The sequence below is a fragment of the Bactrocera oleae genome, chromosome 3 (genome assembly GCF_042242935.1).
Source record: "Bactrocera oleae isolate idBacOlea1 chromosome 3, idBacOlea1, whole genome shotgun sequence".
Taxonomy (NCBI): domain Eukaryota; kingdom Metazoa; phylum Arthropoda; class Insecta; order Diptera; family Tephritidae; genus Bactrocera; species Bactrocera oleae.
Genome location: NC_091537.1, coordinates 40,661,773 through 40,673,983, shown reverse-complemented (window position 1 = coordinate 40,673,983; position 12,211 = coordinate 40,661,773). Strand labels below are relative to the sequence as shown.

Here is a 12,211-nt window from a genome sequence, read left to right as displayed (position 1 = left end):
TACCATTGATTCTGGGTGGTGACTTCAATGTAAATTTTGCGGAGGATGCGCCCTTGCCACTACTTCACTTTCTTCGTGAAAAATTCGGTTTAGATATGAATAATGACCGGAAAATTGCCACGACTAAATTAAAAACAATGATCGATGCTCTATTCCTCAGAAATATACACTATGTTGACTGTTTCATATTTCAGTTACCATAAAGCCATAATATCCACTATACCTATACCTTCAGTCAGGTATAATGTGCATATTGAAGAAATAAATTAAATATTAAATTTGTATTCCCCATATTATTATTTCGATTATCCCTGTAATATGTACGATACAACTCTTTCTCTCTCTTTCTTTCCCCCACTCTCAATTAATCAGTAAAGAAGTACGCACTTCTATCACGTGTACTGTCATGGATAAAATGATCCGAAACTCTTTGCTTCGAGAGAGCGCTGTCAAAATCCACATTTTTTATAACATTTGACAGTGGTGCCATCAAGTAAAGAAATATGTTTAGAGATTTTTTAATATATTTCTTGGGTATTTTTCGGTTTTCATTTTACAGAAAAACTTACATAATTCAAATAAGTTTAACGAGCTAAATATCTTAAATCACGGCTAAATATATGAACGTGTATATTTTAATCACAAAAGATTTTTAAAATTAACTTTTAAAACTAAATTTAACAAAATATTTTAAAATTTCAAAACACTTACAAGTTTTAAATAAGCTTAACATTTACATTAAATAGTTTTTATATACTGAATAAACAAATATCTTTCGATAATTTATTCGGAAGTCAAAGTTTACATAATTACATTTGCTGGGAATTCTAACCAAAATATGTATAACGTTGACAATTGGTACTGCTAAGCAAAACAATACTCTGCGACAAAATACCTGCTCTTTCTTAAAAACAAAACTATATTAAAACTCTTTGAATAAAGATAAGATATATATGTAAAAGTCACCAAAAAATCTGATCTCACAAATTTCCCACTGATTTTGCATTTTAATTCTGCGGGATTCTTAGTGGTAGTTCAATGTTTTGGTTGTCATCTGTTCAGTAGCTCATGAACTCGTGGTTTACTTTGGCAGCACTGAAAGTTCATGAGCTCTCTCAGAAGGCAAAGAGAGGAGTTTCGGATCATTTTATCTATGTGTATTGTGCTTCACGTGACTGTTTTTTTGTTCTCCGTTATTGTTCATCCTTTGGTTTATAATTTAATTCAAAGATTCTTACATAAAAGTAAGTGGTATAAAGCCAAGGTGTCTTAATTTAAACTAGCGTAGCCCAAACGTTACGCGGTCAAGAAATTTTCTTTAAAGTTGCAATACACTCACACTTTTTCATTACCACACTCTCACTTTTCGAACTTGAAAGCCGTCTTGATATCAATTTCCTCATTTAAGTCGAGTGATAAGTTGACGATCAAGTTTGAACAGCTGATGACATAGTTTTGCAAACAAATGACTTGCTTTTGTCGGGAATATTTATTTTTTGATATATCTATGGATTGATATCAAAATATAAGTATTTCAATCCATTACATTAGAAACTTCGTGCAAAAGTTTTAAAAATTTTTAGTTGTTTCCATAAGAACGGCATCTTTAAATTATTATTGATTATCATTATGCTTGCATCATACGTCACGGCTGTCAATTTATATCTATTTTTACAAGTAGTTGGTGTGATCAACTTGAAAGCTAGTAAGTAGACTTCAAGGATCAAACTATCGAAATTATCCGACTATCGATAGTTTTGCAGCTCTCATGGAACAGTATCGATAAGGGGCTGCTTAACGTTAATAAATTGTAACGGATTTCTCGACAAGTAGCCTACCTTGTAGCTCACTCCTGAGTTGGACCACTGAATTGTTATTTTAAAGTCCCAATTTAATGCTATATCTATATTTCTAATTCCAACAACTTAACACTTATTGCTCGTTATTCGAGCTTACAACTTTAAGCTATAAATTAATTGCTCTTTACACGGCAAAACTCTTATTAGAACTATGTTTGCTGCACAATCCGGTAGCCCTTATTTAGTAAATTTTTAACAAAACTTTGCGTCTGGAACATTCTGGCAACTACGAACTCGCTGTCTAGTTGCTTCTGGCAATTTATCGTCGGTTCGATTTTATTCTATCATCCATTTTCGTCGCAATATACCGCACAATACGGGACTATGATTTTTGTTGTACGTGTAGTATTCACTCCATCCATCAATTACCAAAATGAATCACGATCCAAATATCACAATTAATATTGAACGTATGACAGGCGCCATAGCGTTATAGCACAAACAGTCACCGACATTCCTCCCTACCGTCCTTACCGCCCGCATTAAACCAAATTTTTCAAAAGTTATGCCCGTAGGAGCAACGCAGAAATCAGTTCTTCTCCTCTGTTTCCATTTCACAAATGTTGCCATTGTTCTATTTGTATACACGATTTTTCACACATCTAGTTTGAATAAATCAGACACTTACACAAACCATCGTAAAGAAAAATGTCCGAGTAATGAGTACAAACTTTAAATTATTTATTAATATATTAAAATATTAAATTGACGCTACAAATGTTCGTGCCGAAAACTGGACGCGGTGAAGATCCAAAACTACGTTCGCGAAACGAGTTTGTGTTTGCGAAAAGTATGGTATGCGCGCAGGATCGCTATTACTTCGAATGTGTTGAATTGATGATCCAATCCCTCTTTTTGTTGATTGTGTGGGGTGTCATCGTGTATGGTGGTAACTTCTGTGGTGACATCGTGTGCAGTGTGGTCATGTATGTTGTGAGTGCGAGTTGTGTTCCAAGGTGTGGTGTGTTGTATTAGGGTGTGACATTATTTACCCTGATGAAGCGGTGTAGTTGGAAGGGGAGTTTATAGTCATATAAACATAGTTTTTTAGTTAGAATTTTTCATAATGGAAAAGCTCAAAACTAAAAACCAACCATTAAAAAGAGTTTACTTTTTTATTTATAAGCGTATCCGACTGTGATTTTGAGCTATTTTAAGAATATTTCGAATAAGTTCTTTTTTTAATTACTACAAATAATCGAGATTGTTGAAGGGGACGGAAGAAGCGGTGGTCACTGTTTATTTACATTGCGCTCTCATAAGATAGGACGTATCAGCTGATTCGGTCTACGGTTATGTGTCGGTGACTGCTTGTGCCATTACGATGCGGCGACGATGCCGAGCATCTCGACACGCAATTAAAAATTTCTAAACATCTGTATTCCTAACAATATTGCCGAAGGAGACTGCGCATTGTTAAGCCTTAAACACATAGACGACTGCACAGCACGACCTAGCGACAGGGCAATTTTCTTGCCTGCAAAAGCCGTCTTGAAGCCAGCTTCATGAATATTTTGTAGACGGTAGCGCCATATTATCTTTAACTTCAATGAAACATAAAAAATTGTGCAAAGTGAAATTGGTTGTGCAAAAAATTTGTGTGATAACTGCTCTAAATAACTGTGCCCATAAGAACGTGTGTACTTTAATATTTTACAGATCCTGTCCTGTCGTCTGCCGCCGTATTGTGTCTCATAAATTAATGTTTAGCAATATATGTATAAATATATATCTATCCATCCATTGCTAACAATGAGCAGTTATTTTGGTGGTTCGACAGTTCTGTTTTGTAATTTGTATATGAATAACACATAAATGTTAGCTAAAGATGGCGAATAGTTATTGACTACACACAAATATGTATACACATATTAAGTTATTGACTGGGTAAGTGAAAAAGTGCTTTCTACGTTTTCATCATCCTCATTAAATTTCTAAATCGTTCAGGAGCTCAAACTTTCGCTACATCAGATCGAACATACCTACACGATGCCATTTCGATAATGATTATTACATGACATTAAATGCCCGCAAAAAAATATTTCCATTCTTAATGACAATAGAATCGACAGATGACAATGGCTGCTGCCCGTGAAGGGCGACAGGTTCGTTTTCTGGGCTCCACCCTATCGAAAATTTAGGCACGATTACGATTTCTTTGGCATCGCGATCTGAAGGTATTGTAACGAATAACTCACTCTTGAGTTCGATCACATAATTGTTAAATAAAAGTCCCAATTTAATTACTATACATTTATCTCTTGTTTCTAATTTAAACAACCTAACGCTTATTACTCGTTATTCGAGTTTACAACTTATTGCTTATAGTTTAATAATATAATTTAATAAGCAGCACTCTAATTAGAACTGTGTTTGCTTCACAATCCGGTAGCTCTTAGTTACGATAATCTACACCGTTGAGTCGTTTAATAACCTGGTATGATCCTTGTCAACTACACTGTAATTTGGGAGACACCTCTTCCTTTTGTTGCGGGTTATATACAATACCAAAACTCGTTCAACAAAACCCTCACAGTTTATTGCCTTTGTCGTATTTTGCTTTCATTTTATCGTTAATTTAAAATTTTGAATCAATCAAGATTATTACCAAAAATTAACCTTACTGGAGTCTGCCCCCTTGTTTCATGTACAGCAGACCGATAAGCCATCAGGAACAAGGATATATGGGTATCCCAATCTTTTTGATACTTATCCACAACTTTCCGCATATGTTCTTCCAAAGTTCGATTGAATCGTTCTAACATGCCATCGGACTGCGAATTTAATGCAATTGTACGGATTTACCGGATACCCAGTTTCTGGAACATCTTCTGGATTAGAGCTGATTTAAAATTTTTCCATTGGTCAGAATGTAATTCAATTTGAACACCATATCTCGATACCCAATTTTTGATGAATACATCCGCTACTGTTTCTGCTTCTTGGTTAGGAATTGCGTATACCTCTGGCCATTTACCAACTCTCCTTCTGGGTTCCTGAGTTACTCAATAATTTCTTTCTGGCTTTATCATTTTCCGGCTATAATACGCAACTACTATCCCACACCCATCAATGACTTGTGATAACACCCCTCCTACTATCCAAAATAAACGCTGATCCGGAGATTGAAGAGCATTTATTCCACTCAAAATCTCTGTTATTTTCCGTGACTTCATGGAGGCTATTAGCTACGTTGGCAAAATTTGGAACGAATCGTCGAATGATCTCATTTTTCATTAGTGAATGTTTAAAAAAACGTCGACAACTCTCAGAGCAGCTTATATGGTAACATGAAAAATGTTAACTTCATTATTTTTTTAAGTGAATACTTCTTTGGCCGCATTAGAGCATATTTTTCAAGGCCGTGTCACGACCCTTTTTACTGGTTGCTGTAAGCAGCTACGTCTCTGTTTGGGAAGCCATAAAGAAATTGTAGCAATCCATATGTTTGATCGGTTCATTTCGCTATCTTCTAGCTGCACATTGACACATACATACATCACTTCGGATTCGTTCGGATCTCAAACGCTGAACCCATAGACGATGACAGGCGACAGGCTGCTTCTGTCAAATATTACAATATACACGTTCTTTTGGGCAGAGTTATTTAAACAACAACATGACTTCACGGCAGCAGTCTTGCAGTAGTCCCTGTCACTAAATTAAAGCTATTCCTAATTTTGCCGACGACAATGGACAACTGTAGTGTTAACACTAATATGTGAAATGTTAATTAATTTAAAGCTCTAACAAGTCCAACGTTATTTTACCAACAGAAACATAAAATAGCACTTATATATAAATTTATAATTTAAAACAAATTAATAAAACTATTACTTTTTTTGTACAAAAAATTCCACTTCTAACAAAATATTTAAATTTCAATGAGGTGAAAGGTTTTAGTACGGCTACACCGAAGATGTGTACATCAGCTGCTTGATATGTCACTGCCATATTCAAAATGTTCAGTCGTCTTGATTTTTAAAAATCAATATGTTTTATACTTATGTAAATATAACCTTCGCAATCACAATTTTTTCGTAATCTTTTATTCTATCATTTTTGTCATTGAACGTATGTACATACTTTTAAAGAGGCTGCAGCACATAAGCACATACAGCTGACCGCGTGCACGATTGTGCATATTTCGGTAAGAGTGTAAATGGAATTCGAGTTGTAATATTTATTCTATTATATTTTTATATGCAGAGTAATTTAATTGTTGTCTAAACTACAAGATCGGGAAAATATGCGTGTTTAGAAAACGGCTAAATTAGGAGCGGAGCGTAATCGAGAATACAGAGCACGAAAAAAGGATTGCATCCTACGCAATGTATGTATTATGAATGTAATCGCAAATAAAAATATTTCAAGGGGCAATAGTCGGTTTTAGTTTCGTGAATATTTTCATACTCAAGTATTAACATTTTTTTATTCATTATCATTATCATATCTTTATATAGTTCATTAATTATTGTTCAAGCTGACATCCATCACCAAGAGTCGTATTTGCCCTAACATCTCGTTGAAAATACAGTACCCGAACAATTTATTGATTATAGTGATAATGCAGCAATAAAAACACAAACCAAAATACCAATAACACCAGCCGACCGTTGTCGGGAATATAGAATGCGAAAGAAGGCTAAAGTACGATATATTTACGATACGATAATTTTAACTGAAGCTTCTTCTTCATACTTGGGTAGATATTGAGGTATCTTATTGTGCATAATTAATCATCCAATCCAGAAAGCACAGCAAAAACACCTGAACAAAGAAATCGAGAGTATATAGCATGACGACAATATTTGCATAACGTGATTGCAACAATCAATCCAAAGCAGGCGGTTTATAATGAATGCGATACTCCACATTTTCATACAAGTGCAACAAATTTCACGGCACGTACAGTGAGTTTGACTGATGTTAGCGATACCAGATATAATATTTAAGTGTAAAATATTAAATGGAAAAGAAATGGTCATTGCAGCGATCTACGTATCTCCTAACCAAAAAAAACATTCATGGCGGTGCTGATATTTTTGGCCGGGGTGATGATCACATACCATTGATTCTGGGTGGTGACTTCAATGTAAATTTTGCGGAGGATGCGTCCTTGCCACTACTTCACTTTCTTCGTGAAAAATTCGGTTTAGATATGAATAATGACCGGAAAATTGCCACGACTAAATTAAAAACAATGATCGATGCTCTATTCCTCAGAAATATACACTATGTTGACTGTTTCATATTTCAGTTACCATAAAGCCATAATATCCACTATACCTATACCTTCAGTCAGGTATAATGTGCAAATTGAAGAAATAAATTAAATATTAAATTTGTATTCCCCATATTATTATTTCGATTATCCCTGTAATATGTACGATACAACTCTTTCTCTCTCTTTCTTTCCCCCACTCTCTTTCTTTCCCCCACTCTCAATTAATCAGTAAAGAAGTACGCACTTCTATCACGTGTACTGTCGTGGATAAAATGATCCGAAACTCTTTGATTCGAGAGAGCGTTGTCAAAATCCAAATTTTTTATAACATTTGACAGTGGTGCCATCAAGTAAAGAAATATGTTTAGAGATTTTTTAATATATTTCTTGGGTATTTTTCGGTTTCCATTTTACAGAAAAATTTACATAATTAAAATAAGTTTAACGAGCTAAATATCTTAAATGACGTCTAAATATATGAAATTGTATATTTTAATCACAAAAGATTTTTAAAATTAACTTTTAAAACTAAATTTAACAAAATATTTTAAAATTTCAAAACACTTGCAAGTTTTAAATAAGCTTAACATTTACATTAATTAGTTTTTATATACTGAATTAACAAATATCTTTCGACAATTTATTCGGAAGTCAAAGTTTACATAATTACATTTGCTGGGAATTCTAACCAAAATATGTATAACGTTGACAATTGGTACTGCTAAGCAAAACAATACTCTACGACAAAATACCTGCTCTTTCTTAAAAACAAAACTATATTAAAACTCTTTGAATAAAGATAAGATATATATGTAAAAGTCACCAAAAAATCTGATCTCACAAATTTCCCACTGATTTTGCATTTTAATTCTGCGGGATTCTTAGTAGTAGTTCAATGTTTTGGTTGTCATCTGTTCAGTAGCTCATGAACTCGTGGTTTACTTTGGCAGCACTGAAAGTTCATGAGCTCTCTCAGAAGGCAAAGAGAGGAGTTTCGGATCATTTTATCTATATATAAACTTAATTGAAAGACTCTTACATAAAAGTAAATGGTATAAAGCCAAGGTGTCTTAATTTAAACTAGCGTAGCCCGAACGTTACGCGGTCAAGAAATTTTCTTTAAAGTTTCAATACACTCACACTTTTTCATTACCACACTCTCACTTTTCGAACTTGAAAGCCGTCTTGATATCAATTTCCTCATTTAAGTCGAGTGATAAGTTGACGATCAAGTTTGAACAGCTGATGACATAGTTTTGCAAACAAATGACTTGCTTTTGTCGGGAATATTATTTTTTGATATATAATATCCATGGATTGATATCAAAATATAAGTATATCAATCCATTACATTAGAAACTTCGTGCAAAAGTTTTAAAAATTTTGAGTTGTTTCCATAACAACGGCATCTTTAAATTATTATTGATTATCATTATGCTTGCAGCATACGTCACGGCTGTCAATTTAAATCTATTTTTACAAGTAGTTGGTGTGATCAACTTGAAAGCTAGTAAGTAGACTTCAAGGATCAAACTAGCGAAATTATCCGACTATCGATAGTTTTGCAGCTCTCATGGAACAGTATCGATAAGGGACTGCTTAACGTTAATAAATTGTAACGGATTTCTCGATAAGTAGCCTACCTTGTAGCTCACTCCTGAGTTGGACCACTGAATTGTTATTTTAAAGTCCCAATTTAATGCTATATCTATATTTCTAATTCCAACAACTTAACACTTATTGCTCGTTATTCGAGCTTACAACTTTAAGCTATAAATTAATTGCTCTTTACACGGCAACACTCTCATTAGAACTATGTTTGCTGCACAATCCGGTAGCCCTTATTTAGTAAATTTTTAACAAAACTTTGCGTCTCGAACATTCTGGCAACTACGAACTCGCTGTCTAGTTGCTTCTGGCAATTTATCGTCGGTTCGATTTTATTCTATCATCCATTTTCGTCGCAATATACCGCGCAATACGGGACTATCATATTTGTTGTACGTGTAGTATTCACTCGTTATCCATCAATTACCAAAATGAATCACGATCCAAATATCTCAATTAATATTGAACGTATGACAGGCGCCATAGCGTTATAGCACAAACAGACACCGACATTCCTCCCTACCGTACTTACCGCCCGTATTAAACCAAATTTGTCAAATGTTATGCCCGTAGGAGCAACGCAGAAATCAGTTCTTTTCCTCTGTTTCCATTTCACAAATGTTGCCATTGTTCTATTTGTATACACGATTTTTCACACATCTAGTTTGTTAGTAATAATTTTTCATAATGTAAAAGCTCAAAACTAAAAACCAACCATTAAAACGAGTTTACCTTTTTATAAATAAGCGCATCCGACTGTGATTTTGAGCTATTTTAAGAATATTTCGAATAAGTTCTTCTTTTAATTACTACCAATAATCGAGATTGTTGAAGGGGACGGAAGAAGCGCTGGTGACAGTTTATTTACATAGCGCTCTCATAAGATAGGTCATATCAGCTGATTTGGTATACGGTTATGCAAAGTGAAATTGCTTGTACAAAAAATTTGTAAGTACAAATGATATGTCAGAGCTATTTTATGCTTCTGTAAGATAACGTTAAACTTGTTAGAGCCTTGAGTAATTTTACATTTCACATATTAGTGGCAACCCTAAAGCTGCTCATTGTCGTAGGCAAATTAGAAATAGTTTTAATTTGGCGACAGTGGCAACTGCTCTAAATAACTGTGCCCATAAGAACGTGTGTATTTTAGCATTATTTGTCTAAATATATATCTTTCCATCCATTACTAACAATGAGCAGTTATTTTGGTGGTTTGACAGTTCTGTTTTGTATTTTGTATATGAATAAAACATAAATGTTAGCTAAAGATGGCGAATAGTTATCGACTACACATAAATATGTATACACATATTAAAGTATTGACTGGGTAAGTGAAAAAGTGTTTTCTACGTTTTCATCATCCTCATTAAATTTCTAAATCGTTGAGGAGCTCAAACTTTCGCTTTATTAGATCAAATATACCTACGCGTTGCCATTTCGATAATGATTATTATATGACATTAAATGCCCACACAAAAATATTTATTCTTAATGACAATAGAATTGACAGATGGCAATGGCTGTTGCCCTTGAGGGGCGACAGGTTCGTTGTATGGGTTCCACCCTATCGAAAATTTAGGCACAATTACACTTTTTTTGGCACCGCGATTTGAAGGTATTGTAACGAATAACTCACTCTTGAGTTCGATCACATAATTGTTAAATAAAAGTCCCAATTTAATGACTATACTCTTATCTTTTGTTTCTAATTTAAACAACTTAACGCTTATTACTCGGTTTCCGAGTTTACAACTTATTGCCTATAGCTCTTTAATAAGCAGCACTCTAATTAGAACTGTGTTTGCTTCACACTCCCGTAGCTCTTACTTAGTAGACTGTTAGCAAAAATTCGCCACTCAAACATTCTGCCAACTACGAATTTCGCTGTTGAGTTGATAGTCGATCCTATTTTGTTCTGACATTCATGTTCGCCACACTGCCCTCCTCCCAAGTCTGATCGTGCCGATTAGACATATTTGCAGTACAAAACGCTGCAAGGTATTCCAGTCGAACTACCTTCAGTTTATTCTTACCTCTTCCAATAGTCTGAATGCGATAATCTACACCGTTGAGTCGTTTAATTACCAGGTATGGTCCTTGTCAACTACACTGTAAATTGGGAGACACCCCTTTCTTTTGTTGCGGGTTATATAACAATACCCAAACTAACTCAACAAAACCCTTAGAGTTTATTGCCTTTCTCGTATTTTGCTTTCATTTAATCGTTTATAATGTTGGTGCGTTGTCTTACCATAGCATTTATATCCCTCATTTCCTCTTCTAGGATGCGGTTGAATTTCTTAGCATTCCTTCCTCCGTTGGCGTTAATTTTAATTTCATTAAATCAATCGGTAGTCGAAGACCATTACCAAAAATTACCCTTGCTGGAGTCTGCCCCCTTGTTTCATGTACAGCAGACCGATAACCCATCAGGAACAAGGATATATGGGTATCCCAATCTTTTTGATATTTGTCTACAACTTTCCGCAAATGTTCTTCCAAAGTTCAACTGAATCGTTCTACCATGCCATCGTACTGCGAATGTAGTGCAATTGTACGGATTTTCCGGATACCCAGTTTCTGGAATATCTCCTGGCTGATTTAAAATTTTTCCATTGGTCGGAATGTAATTCAATTGGAACACCATGTCTCGACACGAAATTTTTGATGAATACATCTGCTACTTTTTTTGCTTATTGGTTAGGAATTGCGTATACGAAATTTGGAACGAATCGTCGATAAATGATCTCATATTTCATAGGTGAGTGCATGAAAAGCAGGTTGCAAGAAGACATTTGCCGACAGAGTTCGCTGTCGTGTTGTGCAGTCGTCTTGATTTTGCAAAAAAAATATATATATACTTATATAAAGACAACCTTCGATCTTGTATTCTATAATTTTTGTTATTAAACGTATGTACATACTTTTAAAGAGGCTGCTGCACATAAGTACATACAGCTGACCGCGTGCACTGTTGTGTATATTTCGGTAAAAGTGTAAACGGAATTTGTGTTATATTATATTATTTTGTGTTAAGTGATAGTTTTACTTTTCACAAAGTCTGAAAAACAAATAATTACGTAAGTATTCCATTGTATTATTATACGCAGAGTAATTCAATTGTTGTCTAAATTACAAGATCGAGAAAATATGCGTGTTCCAAAAACGGCTAAATCAAGAGCGGAACGTAATCGAGAATACAGATCACGAAAAAATATTGCATATAACGCCAATGTTTGTATTTTAATGTAATTGCAAATAAAAATATTTCAAGGGGCTATAGTCGTTTGCAGTTTCGTGAATATTTTCATACTCAAGATATATATTTTATTAATTATTGTGCACGCTGACATCCATCACACAGAGTCATATTTGCCCTCACATCTCGTTGAAAATACAGTTCACGAACAATTTATTGATTATAGTGATAAGGCAGTAATAAAAATAAAAATAACACCAGCCGAGCGTTGTCGAGAATATAGAATGCGAAAAAAGGATAAATACAATATCAAAT

At 34.3% G+C, this 12,211-nt stretch overlaps 2 long non-coding RNA genes across 3 annotated transcripts in view; both read left to right on the top strand.

Moving 5' to 3' along the window:
- Nucleotides 1-3,094: 3,094 nt before the first annotated feature.
- The window catches only part of LOC138856137 (uncharacterized), a 65,789-nt gene continuing 56,672 nt past the window's right edge, over nucleotides 3,095-12,211 (top strand). Inside the window, exons 1-3 of one of the 2 annotated variants that reach the window (XR_011395190.1) lie at nucleotides 3,095-3,746; nucleotides 3,807-4,036; nucleotides 5,336-5,645. This is a non-coding gene — a long non-coding RNA (uncharacterized lncRNA). Of the gene's footprint in view, nucleotides 3,747-3,806; nucleotides 4,037-5,335; nucleotides 5,646-12,211 lie in introns of those variants that run through there. The other variant, XR_011395191.1, reaches the window with a different exon arrangement.
- On the top strand, nucleotides 5,877-7,194 carry LOC118680797 (uncharacterized). Its single transcript, XR_011395189.1, has 3 exons — nucleotides 5,877-6,009; nucleotides 6,069-6,192; nucleotides 6,323-7,194. It is a non-coding gene; the product is annotated as an uncharacterized lncRNA (long non-coding RNA).